Here is a 13,193-nt window from a genome sequence, read left to right as displayed (position 1 = left end):
AATCATTCTGGTCCTACTACTTTCAGTTTGCCCTAAGTTTAAACAGAGTTCCTCTCTCACAATTAAGAGTCTGCAGGTGGAATGGTGATGTAGAGTTTGCAGGTGATTCAGGTGTGTTAAGTTCTTGTAAGGCCCTGTTCTGTGGACAAACCTCTATTGGATAACACTGAGTCGTGACTAATTAAACCACACCAGCCTGAGGCCCTGAAGATCAACACAACAGCCAATGAATGCCTTCTATCTCCATTACACAGCCAATCACTGCTTCACTGCCATGTAAGACTGGGAAGAAGATAGGGTGTTATTAGTTGTTTCTATGATATTGTGTGATTCTTACATAATGTATGTTACACAACATGATCAAAAGTATGAGGATCCACACCGATCTCGACAAACCATTTCTGTATGGGCCTCGCTTTGTGCACAGGGGCATTGTCATGCTGAAACAGGAAGGGGCCTTCCCCAAATTGTTGCCACAAAGTTGGAAGCACAGAATCATCTAAAAAGTAATTGTATACTGTAGCGTTAAGATTTCCCTTCACTGGAACTAAGGGGCCTAGCCCGAACCATGAAAAACAGCCCCAAACCATTGTTCCTCCTCCACCAAACTTGACAGTTGGCACTATGCATTCGGCAGATAGCGTGGGTTTGGCATCCGTCAGTCTGCCAGATGGTGAAGCGTGATTCATCACTCCAGAGAATGCATTTCCACTGCTCCAGAGTCCAATGGGGGCGAGCTTTACACCACTCCAGCCGACGCTTGGCATTGCACATGGTGATCTTCGGCCATGGAAACCCATTTCATGAAGCTCCCGACAAACACTGGTTGCAACAAGGACAGACAATATTTATGCAATTTATGTGCTTCAGCACTCGGCAGTCCCATTCTGTGAGCTTGTGTGGCCTACCACTTCGCGTCCTACCACACTTACAGTTGACCGGGCAGCTCTAGCAGGGCAGAAATTTGACGAACTGTCTTGCTGGAACAGTGGCATCCTATGCCAATGTTTGTTTGTGGAGATTGCATGGCCGTGTGCTCGATTTTATACACATTTCAGCAATGGGTGTGGCTGAAATCACCAAATCCACTAATTTGAAGGGGTGTCTACATTCTTTTTTATTTTACCTTTATTGAACTAGGCAAGGCAGTTAAGAACAAATTCTTATTTTCAATGACGGTCTAGGAACAATAGGTTAACTGCCTTGTTCAGGGGCAGAACAACAGTTTTTTACCTTGTCAGCTCTGGGATTCGATTTAGCAACCTTTCGCTTACTCGCCCGATGCTCTAACCACTAGGCTACCTGCCGCCCCTACATACTTTTCCACATGCAAATAGAACTGTACAGGGTTATTATTAGCCTACATACATAGGCTACAGTCAGAAATGGATCTTCATTATTTTTGTATCTGCTGACAGTGGACAGTGGTCTTTGCACAGTGCAAGGTAAATGCTTATGAAGGTTGCACTTCAACAGTCAGGTGGATGCTGCCTTTCCCAGGTACTGTAAACAGTTAACTAACGCTGGCTTTCCCAGCCTCCATGCAGTCATGCCTGTTCTCTGCATCACGTCCTGGGCTAAATATAGCTACTGCAGGTAGGATGGTAAGCATACTCAGTAGAGCAGGGCTGGTGCTCTTTTCCTCCATGTGGGCCTGTCTGCGGCGCACCCCCCCCCCCCCCCCCCCCCTTCATGCATACACTCAGACACGTGTATAGGCATTGTCAGACACACAAACACACACACTTTCAGACATATTCCTTTTACTTTTGCCACATCCATCGGGACATTGTACCAGCAGTGTTTGCATCTAGCCAGTAAATCCACCAGGATTTGTATAATTATTACAGAGCTCCCATTAGTCATTCCACTGCAGCACTGCTGTGACGTCATCACCCATAGACGGTGTGTGTGGATGTGGATGGGAAGGGACGACAGGGCCCGATGGTGTGGCATAGGGTATCAGTCTTCATTCTCCACCTGGATGATGCAGTCCCAACCTGAGGATGTTTCTCTTACATCACACTGAGGTAGTCACAATTTATTTATTTTTTTACATTTATTTAGGACAAAACACATTGCGACAAGAGAGACACCACAACACTACATAAAGAGAGAAGTAAGACAAAAACATAGCATGGTAGATGTGTGTCACCCTCCCTCCCTTCACACATTTGTATATGTTTACACTCTTGGCAGGAATTCTGAACAAAATGATGGAGCTGGACATGGCTATTCAAAATGTGATGCTAAATGAGTGCAGAATCAGGAGACGTGCTCTGGGAGCTGCAGTGACACTAAGGGGGGAGTAACGGGATGTTTAGCTCTGTTCAGCATCACAATTCAGTCCTCCTTAGATCTAGCAGAGACAATGTTGTAATCCATTTCAGATATATTGTTCTATGTACAGCGAGTTCCAAAAGTTTTGGGACAATGACATTTTTTGCTGTTGTTTTGGATCTGTACACCAGCACTTTGGATTTTAAATGATACAATGGCTGTGATGTTAAAGTGCAGACCACTTTAATTTTCATCCATATCGAGTGAACCGTTTAGAAATTACATCACTTTTTGTACATAGTGAGAAAGTTACAGACGCATAAATATCCTAACCCCCCAAAATGCTAACCTGCCCTGTTGAGAGGTTATCCGTAATCATGGTAGCATCCACATGAATGTAGAAGTGTTTAGAAACATATTCTATTTTTAATAAATAGTAAAAGTGACTCCAAAATGACGCAACACATTATTTACCATTAATTTCTATTGGGTACAAAATCTGAAACACAACCAAAACAAACAGCAAAGCTTAACGTAATCATTGTGTGCTAGGAATATGGGACCAAATCCTAAACTTTTAACTACTTTAATACACATATAAGTGAATTTGTCCCAATACTTTTTGTCCCCCTAAAATGGGGGGACTATGTACAAAAAGTGTTTTATTTCCAAACGTTCACCTGATATGAATGAAAATACCCTCAAATTAAAGCTGACAGTCTGCACTTTATGCTCATAGTCATTGTATCAGGTTAAATTAAATTCAAAATGCTGGAACACAGAGCCAAAAAAACAGCCCAATCCTTTTGGAACTCACTTTATAAGCTACTTGAATTAACATGATGGTGTATGAATTTAAAAAAAAACTGACAACCTCTTAGGCTTGATCTTAGCCTCCTCCAGGAATGCACTCTCCTCTCTCTTCCCCTTCAGTGGGTGAAGCAAATGGCTTCATATGAAATCAAACTGGGATTGCAAGTCATTGGCCCTCTGTGTTCTGCTGATCTCGTTTAGACCAGGGGAGGGCGCTCTAAGCCTGACTGATGGTGCAGAGCAGAGGCGCTAGACTTTTGTGTCTAAGATGTGCCTGTACAATGCAGAAGGCTAATGTGGTTAAGATATTGGTTAATGTAGCTCCAAAGGAGAAGTGGGGAAAAGAGTGCAATGAGAAGAAGTACATCAGTGTCTTTTTTAAGCTGCTATCCCTGTCCTCCACTTTCTCCTCTGTCCGTCCGTCTCCTTGGAGGGGGTGGTTGGTGCTGAGACAACAGTGTCTGTATGACTCACAGGGACGGAGAGGTGACATCTTGGCTATGACACTGTCACTGGCCTGCCTTTGGCAGAGAGACATAGAAACAGTCTCTATGATTGCGTTCTGAGGTGACACTGGAATTAAAACAAAACAGACTCTAATCAGAAATGTATACCTGAAATAAAATGGTGGTGATTTATCAGTATGTGTAAAGATAGCAGTCACTTGTGAACAGATTATTGATAATTACCAGAGATGCATGCATCATCATTAGACCGGTCAACAGGTGTTTGTTTGTACATTGTAAATGTGTCTCTGTATCCATACCTCTGCATGTGTGTGTATGTGGCACCCCCTGTGGGGCAGTAGTGGAAATAGTTAATGTAGAAACACTAGGTAGTAAGCTCCATTTTACATTTACATTTGAGTCATATAGCACACGCGCTTATCCAGAGCGAATTACAGTTAGTGCATTCATTTTAAGAGAGATAGGTGGGACAACCACATATCACAGGCATAGTAAGTACACGTTTCCTCAATAAAGTAACTATCAGCAAAGTCAGAGCTAGAAAGGGGGGGTGAGTCACGTGCAAGTGTTGTTTCAGCTACGTTTCTTTTTTAGGACGGGGGTTTAGGTGAGGAGGGGGATTACTTAAGATACTCTTTGAAGAGGTAGGGTTTCAGGTGCTTTTGGGAAGATGGGCTGGGACTCTGCTGTCCTTGCTTCAGGGGGAAGCTGGTTCCACCATTGGGGTACCAGGACAGAGAAGAGCTTGGACTGGGCTGACAGGGAGCTGCCCTCCCGTAGGGTTGCGAAGGCCAAGAGACTACAGGTGGCAGACCGGAGTGCTCAGGTGCTCAGGAGGGGCAGTTCCTCTTGCTGTTCTGTAGGCAAGCACCATGCTCTTGTAGTGGATGCAAGCTTCGAGTGCAGAGGAGCGGGATGACATGGGAGAACTTGGGAAGGTTGAAAACCAGGCGGGCTGCAGCGTTCTGGATAAGTTGCAGGGGTTTGATGGCACAAGCGGGGAGCCCAGCCAACAGCTGGTAGTCAGAAAAGGAAACAAAGTATTGATCAGAGACCTGGAGGGGGTTGCAGTGTGATTAGTAGGTGAGCAGCCTCTAGTAAAAATGAGATCAAGTGTTTTTCCTTGTGAGTTGGAGGGGAGTTGGAGGGGTTAGGGAAATAGTAAGGTCAAAAGAGGCAAGGCGGGGAAAGAGAGAGTTGTAAAGCAATTAATCGAAGGCAGACGTTGGGAGGTTGAAGTCGCCAAGTATGAAGAGCGGTGAGCCCTCGTCAGGAAATGAGCTTATCAAGGTGTCAAGCTCATTGAGGAACTATCCAAGGGTACCTGGTGGGCGATAAATGACAACAATGTAAATCTTGAGTGAACAAGTGACAGTGACAGCATGGAATTCAAATGAGGAGATGGACAGGTGAGAGAGGGAGAGAAGAGAAAATCTCCAGTTAGGAGAAATGAGTAGCCCTCTGCCACCATGATGACCAGATGCTCTTGGACTATGAGAGAAAACGTAGTCAGATGAAGACAGAGCAGCTGGAATAGCAGTGCTCCACCCAGCTTGCCTGACACTGTCGGTGTCACATCTGCTCCTGCCACGCCCTCTAGTGCTCATCCGGTGTCTCCTTGATCTGCTGCCACTCCCACAGTGCTCTCTCCCTCTCCCTCTCTCTCTGTGTGTGTGTGTGTGATTGTGTGGGCGGAGACAGGTGTGCTGTGTCAGAGCAGATCCCCACCAGCTGGAACCTGTTCCATAATCAAGACCTCTACAAATACTCAGTCCTGCCATTTCCACACTGCCAGATTGTAATTTCTGCCCAGTCCGTCCATGTTTCTAGCCGTTTGTTCCTGTTGTGCCTGATTTCCGTTGCCTGACCCTGTTTTCCTCTCCGCTACAGTTCTGCCCGCTCTGACTCTGGTCCCTGTTTCCAGTCCGACTTCTCGTCAGTCCTACTACTCTGTCTCCACTCTACGCTCCCTTGGATTCCCCTCCGGACCTGCTTACCCTGTCCCCACACCTCTCGCTCCAGCCTCAGCCTCCGCACCTGGTTTCCAACAATCCGCCCGAGCTTCCCCTGGCCAGCACTCAATCTTCCCCCCGTGTTTCAATAAATACCTTGGTTACCTCATCCCAGTCTCCTCGTCTGAATATGCTCTAGGGTTCACCTGTTCCACTCCACGTGACAGTCGGGGGAGTTCACACTGTAGGACCAATAGAACATACACTGAGTTTGCTGCTCCGCCCACTCAATCCATTCTATAGTTTGTACGTCCTATTGGTCTCCACGGGTAAACTCAGCCCATTTGGCCAGCAATCTGTTATGCTGCATTCATAACATCTCCTAAATTCGTAAATATACAACTGGGGAAAATCCACTTGAACGCCCCTCCAACTGGTAATTGCTAGTGGGAAACTCGCATAGAGATGAGAACATACAGTAAATAAAATAAAATAAATAAAATGTTATTGGTCACATACACGTGTTTAGCAGATGTTATTGCGCTTGTAGCGAAATGCTTGTGTCTATCTCCGACAGTGCAGTAATATCTAACAAGTAATATCTAACAATTTCACAACATATACCCAATACACACAAATCTAAGGAAAGGAATGTAATTAAGAATATATAAATATATGGAAGAGCAATGTCAGAGCGGCATAGACTAAGATACAGTAGAATAGTAATAGAATACAGTACAGTCGTAGCCAAAAGTTTTGAGAATGACACAAATATACATTTTCACAAAGTCTGCTGCCTCAGTTTGTATGATGGCAATTTGCATATACTCCAGAATGTTATGAAGAGTGATCAGATGAATTGCAATTAATTGAAAAGTCCCTCTTTGCCATGCAAATGAACTGAATCCCCAAAAAACATTTCCACTGCCTTTCAGCCCTGCCACAAAAGGACAAGCTGACATCATGTCAGTGATTCTCTTGTTAACACATGTGTGAGTGTTGACGAGGACAAGGCTGGAGATCACTCTGTTATGCTGATTGAGTTCGAATCTCTATGCGAATTACAGACTGGAAGCTTCAAAAGGAGGGTGGTTCTTGGAATCATTGTTCTTTTCTTCCTCTGTCAACCATGGTTACCTGCAAGGAAACATGTGCCGTCATCATTGCTTTGCACAAAAAGGGCTTCACAGGCAAGGATATTGCTGCCAGTAAGATTGCACCTAAATCAACCATTTATTGGATCATCAAGAACTTCAAGGAGAGCGGTTCAATTGTTGTGAAGAAGGCTTCAGGGCACCCAAGAAAGTCCAGCAAGCGCCAGGACTGTCTCCTAAAGTTGATTCAGCTGCGGGATCGGGGCACCACCAGTACAGAGCTTGCTCAGGAATGGCAGCAGGCAGGTGTGAGTGCATCTGCACGCACAGTGAGGCGAAGACTTTTGGAGGATGGCCTGGTGTCTAGAAGGGCAGCAAAGAAGCCACTTCTCTCCAGGAAAAACATTAGGGACAGACTGATATTCTGCAAAAGGTACAGGGATTGGACTGCTGAGGACTGGGGTAAAGTCATTTTCTCTGATGAATCCCCTTTCCGATTGTTTGGGGCATCCAGAAAAAAGCTTGTCCGGAGAAGACAAGGTGAGCGCTACCATCAGTCCTGTGTCATGCCAACAGTAAAGCATCCTTAGACCATTCATGTGTGGGGTTACTTCTCAGCCAAGGGAGTGGGCTCACTCACAATTTTGCCTAAGAACACAGCCATGAATAAAGAATGGTACCAACACATCCTCCGAGAGCAACTTCTCCTGAAAAAGAAGGGCCAACACTGCAAATATTGACTCTTTGCATCAACTTCATGTAATTGTCAATAAAAGCCTTTGACACTTATGAAATGCTTGTAATTATACTACAGTATTCCATAGTAACATCTGACAAAAATATCAACTGAAGCAGCAAACTTTGTGGAAATTAATATTTGTGTCATTCTCAAAACTTTTGGCCACGACTGTATATACATATGAGATGAGTAATGTAAGAAAAGTAAACATTATTAAAGTGGCTAGTGTTCCGTTTATTAAAGTGGCCAGTGATTTCAAGTCTATGTATATAGGCAGCAGCCTCTATGTGCTAGTGATGGCTATTTAACAGGCTGATGGCCTTGAGATGGAAGCTGTTTTTCAGTCTCTCTGTCCCAGCTTTGATGCACCTGTACTGACCTCGCCTTCTGGATGATAGCGGGGTGAACAGGCAGTGGCTTGAGTGGTTGTTGTCCTTGATGATCTTTTTGGCCTTCCTGTGACATCAGGTGCTGTAGGTGTCCTGGAGGGCAGGTAGTTTGCCCACGGTGATGCGTTCGGCAGACCGCACGACCAAGCGGTGATACAACCTGATAGGATGCTCTCAATTGTGCATCTTTAAAATGTTGTGAGGGTTTGCCAAGCCAAATTTCTTCAGCCTCTTGAGGTTGAAGAGGTGCTGTTGCGCCTTCTTCACCACACTGTCTGTGTGGGTGGACCATTTCAGTTTGTCAGTGATGTGTACGCCGAGGAACTTGAAGCGTTCCACCTTCTCCACTGCGGTCCTATCGACGTGGATAGGGGGATGCTCCCTCTGCTGTTTCCTGAAGTCCACGATCATCTCCTTTGTTTTGTTGACATTGAGTGGTTATTTTCCTGGCACCACACTCCCAGAGCCCTCACCTCCTCCCTGTAGGCTGTCTTGTCATTGTTGGTAATCAAGCTTACTACTGTTGTGTCGTCTGCAAACTTGATGATTGAGTTGGAGGCGTGCTTGTCCACACAGTCATGGGTGAACAGGGAGTACAGGAGGGGGCTGAGCACGCATCCTTGTGGGGCCCAAGTGTTGAGGATCAGTGAAGTGGAGGTGTTGTTTCCTACCTTCACCACCTGGGGTGGCCCGTCAGGTAGTCCTGGATCCAGTTGCACAGGGCGGGGTTCAGACCCAGGGCCTCAAGCTTGATGATGAGCATGGAGGGTACTATGGTGTTGAATGCTGAGCTATAGTCAATGAACAGCGTTCTTACATAGCTATTCCTCTTATCCAGATGGGATAGGGCAGTGTGCAATGTGATGGCGATTGCATCGTCTGTGGATCTATTGAAGTAGTAAGCAAATTGAAGTGGGTCTAGGGTGACAGATAAGGTAGAGGTGATATGATACTTGACTAGTCTCTGAAAGCACATCATGATGACAGAAGTGAGTGCTACGGGGATAGTCATTTAGTTCAGTTACCTTTGCTTTCTTGGGTACAGGAACAATGGTGGCCATCTTGAAGCATGTGGGGACAGCAGACTGGGATAGGGAGAGATTGAATATGTCCGTAAACACACCAGCTAGCTGGTCTGCTCATGCTCTGAGGACGCGGCTATGTATGTTGTCTGGGCCGGCAGCCTTGTGAGGGTTAACACGCTTAAATGTCTTACACACGTTGGCCACGGAGAAGGAGAGCCCACAGTCCTTGGCAGCAGGCCGCGTCGGTGGCACTGTGTAATCCTCAAAGCGGGCGAAGAATGTGTTTAGCTTATCTGGAAGCAAGACGTCGGTGTTCACGATGTGGCTGGTTTTCCTTTTGTAGTTCGTGATTGTCTGTAGACCCTGCCACATACGTCTCATGTCTGAGCCGTTTAATTGCGACTACACTTTGTCTCTATACTGACGTTTTGCCTGTTTGATTGCCTTGCAGAGGAAATAACTACACTGTTTGTATTCTGCCATATTCCCAGTCACCTTAGCATGGTTAAATGCTGTGGTTCGCACTTTCAGTTTTGCACGAATGCTGCTACCTTTCCACGGTTTCTGGTTAGGGTAGGTTTTAATAGTGACAGTGGGTTCAACATCTCCTATTCACTTCCTGATTAACTCAGTCACCGTGTCAGTATATAGGTTGATGTTATTCTCTGAAGCTAACCGGAACATATCCCAGTCCGCGTGATCAAAACAATCTTAAAGTATGGATTCCGATTGGTCAGACCAGCGCTGGATAGTCCTTAGCACGGGTACTTCCTGTTTGAGTTTCTGCCTATAGGAAGGGAGGAGCAAAATGGAATCGTGGTCAGATTTGCTGAAAGGAGGGCGGGGGAGGGCCTTGTATGCATCCCGGAAGTTGGAGTAACAGTGGTCGAGTTTTTTAGCAGCGCAAGTACTACAGTCGATATGTTCTTAGAACTTTGGCACCCTTTTCCTCAAATTTTCTTTGTTAAAATCCACAACTACAAGTCCTACAATCTAAGCTAGATGCACTCAATCTAAGCTAGATGCACTCAAGCTAGATGCACTCAATCACACAAATTATCAAGGAACCTACCAGGTACAACCCTAAATCCGTAACCATTGGCACCCTCTTAGATATCATCCTGACCAACTTGCCCTCTAAATACACCTCTGCTATCTTCAACCAGGATCTCAGCGATCACTGCCTCATTCCCTGCGTCCGTAATGGGTCTGAGGTCAAACGACCATACTCATCATCTTCAAACGCTCCCTAAAATACTTCAGCAAGCAGGCCTTTCTAATCGACCTGGCCCGGGTATACTGGAAGGATATTGACCTCATCCTGTCAGTAGAGGATGCCTGGTTGCTCTTTAAAAGTGCTTTCCTCACCATCTTAAATGAGCATACCCCATTCAAAACTTGTTGAACTAAGAACAGACATAGCCCTTGGTTCACCCCAGACCCCCAGTTCACCCCCCCCCCCCCCCCCCCGCTTCTCCTTCACCCAAATCCAGACAGCTGGTGTTCTGAAAGAGCTGCAAGTTCTGGATCCCTAAAAATCAGCCGGGCGAGACAATCTGGACCCTCTCTTTCTAAAATGATCTGCCGAAATTGTTGCAACCCCTATTACTAGCCTGTTCAACCTCTCTTTCGTATCGTCTGAGATCCCCAAAAATTGGAAAGCTGCCGCGGTCATCCCCCTCTTCAAAGGGTGAGACACTCTAGACCCAAACTGTTATAGACCTATATCCATCCTGCCCTGCCTTTCTAAAATCTTTGAAAGCCAAGTTAACAAACAGATCACCGACCATTTCGAATCCCACCGTACCTTCTCCACTATGCAATCTGGTTTCCGAGCTGGTCATGGGTGCACCTCAGCCACACTCAAGGTCCTAAACAATATCATAACCGCCATCGATAAAAGACAGTACTGTGCAGCCGTCTTCATCAACCTGGCCAAGGCTTTCGACTCTGTCAATCACCACATTCTTATCGGGCAGACTCAATAGCCTTAGTTTCTCAAATGACTGCCTGGCCTGGTTCACCAACTACTTCTCAGATAGAGTTCAGTGTGTCAAATCGGAGGGCCTGTTATCCGGACCTCTGGCAGTCTCTATGGGGGTACCACAGGGTTCAATTCTCGGGCAGACTATTTTCTCTGTATATATCAACGATGTCGCTCTTGCTGCTGGTGATTCTCTGATCCACCTCTACGCAGACGACACCATTCTGTATACATCTGGCCCTTCTTTGGACACTGTGTTAACAAACCTCCAAACAAGCTTCAATGCCATACAACACTCCTTCCGTGGCCTCCAACTGCTTTTAAATGCTAGTAAAACTAAATACATGCTCTTCAACCAATTGCTGCCAACACCCGCCCGCCCGACAAGCATCACTACTCTGGACGGTTCTGACCTAGAATATGTGGACAACTACAAATACCTAGGTGTCTGGTTAGACTGTAAAATCTCCTTCCAGACACACATTAAGCATCTCCAATCCAAAATGAAATCTAGAATCGGCTTCCTATTTCGCAACAAAGCATCGTTCACTCATGCTGCCAAACATACCCTCGTAAAATTGACTATCCTACCGATCCTTGACTTTGGCGATTTTACAAAATAGCCTCCAACACTCTACTCAGCAAACTGGATGTAGTCTATCACAGTGCCATCCGTTTTGTCACCAAAGCCCCATATACTACCCACCACTGCGACCTGTATGCTCTCGTTGGCTGGCCCTCGCTACATATTCGTCGCCAAACCCACTGGCTCCAGGTCATCTATAAGTCTTTGCTAGGTAAAGCCCCGCCTTATCTTAGCTAACTGGTCACCATAGCAACACCCACCCGTAGCACGCGCTCCAGCAGGTATATTTCACTGGTCATCGCCAAAGCCAACACTTCCTTTGGCCGCCTTTCCTTCCAGTTCTCTGCTGCAAATGACTGGAACGAATTGCAAAAATCACTGAAGCTGGAGACTTATATCTCCCTCTCTAACTTTAAGCATCATCTGTCAGAGCAGCTTACTGATCACTGTACCTGTACACAGCCAATCTGTAAATAGCACACCCAACTACCTCATCCCCATATTGTTATTTATCTTCTTGCTCTTTTGCACCCCAGTATCTCTACTTGCACATCATCATCTGCACATCTATCGCTGCAGTGTTAATGCTAAATTGTAATTATTTCACCTCTAAGGCCTATTTATTGCCTTACCTGCCTAATCTTCTACATTTGCACACACTGTACATAGATTTTTCTATTGTGTTATTGACTGTAGGTTTGTTTATGTGTAACTCTGTGTTGTTGTTTGTGTCGCACTGCTTTGCTTTATCTTGGCCAGGTCGCAGTTGTAAATGAGAACTTGTTCTCAGCTGGCCTACCTGGTTAAATAAAGGTGAATTTATTTTTATTTTTAAAAGGTTATCAGGTTTGATAGAGAAGGAGAGACGTTTACAGAGAAAGATCTGTGTATCGCTGTATGCACCACTCACATATACTGATTCCAGTGAATGCATGCATACACGCACACTCACTCATAGACAGTGTAATATAGACATTTGTCAATCTCTTTTGGATACAAATTTCTCTTTTGCAGCCCATCATTCTTTGGATGACCATGGGGTCACAGCTGGTTCATTGCGGAGTCGTTATTGAGCAAAATCATTACTGAATGCCTTCATACTGGAAAATCTGATGTTACAAAATCATATTGGTGCATTAGAAGACTGAGATCATATTGATATTCAATGCAGACCTTCTTCCCTCAGAGCCCAAAATAGCTTCAGCAATTTGATGTTTCACTGCCACTGCCATTTGAGTTTTCACTCTGCAACAAGAAGATATTATTTTATCTTCATATGATTAGCCTGGTTGCTCATTGATGACAGGTACAGTGTTTAATCCAATTCTAGCCCACAAATTGAATCATGATCAGACATTGATTTCAGAGCGCTGCTGATGCAGAATGCACTGGAAGGAAGCAGTCAATCGTCAAAGTCAGCATCCCTTCTACAGCACCACTCTCTCTCTCTGTGACGTCAGAGTGCTGCTTGTCTCCTGGGCTGCCTGCATGCCTCCACTTAATACCCCCTCCTTTCTCTCTCTCTCTCTCTCTCGCTCTCTCTCTCTCTTTCTTTCTCTCTCTCTCTCTCTCTCTCTCTCTCTCTCTCTCTCTCTCTCTCTCTCTCTCTCTCTCTCTCCATCAATCCATCCATCCATCCCCATCCCTCTCCCCTGTTCTCCTCTAGCTCGCCCCCGTTCTGCCCACCTGACCTGCTGAAATCCAATTAGAATAACTGGTACACAGCCCTGGAAGCAGGGATGTGCTGTGCTTACCAAGCGCGAACTGCAGTCTCACTCACTCTGTCTCTCCTTCTATCTCCCGTCCTCTAGCTCTGCATCTTTTCCATCCCTCCCACTCTCATAAAAAATATTCACCCTTTCTG

The 13,193-nt window shown here is 45.5% G+C and overlaps 1 protein-coding gene across 1 annotated transcript in view; it reads left to right on the top strand.

The window, feature by feature from the left end:
- LOC120060308 (protein NDRG3-like) overlaps positions 1-13,193 on the top strand; it is a 59,944-nt gene that overhangs the window by 30,198 nt on the left and 16,553 nt on the right. The window lies entirely within an intron of this gene.

This window comes from Salvelinus namaycush, chromosome 2, assembly GCF_016432855.1.
Source record: "Salvelinus namaycush isolate Seneca chromosome 2, SaNama_1.0, whole genome shotgun sequence".
Classification (NCBI taxonomy): Eukaryota; Metazoa; Chordata; class Actinopteri; order Salmoniformes; family Salmonidae; genus Salvelinus; species Salvelinus namaycush.
This window is presented reverse-complemented; position numbering and strand designations above follow the sequence as displayed.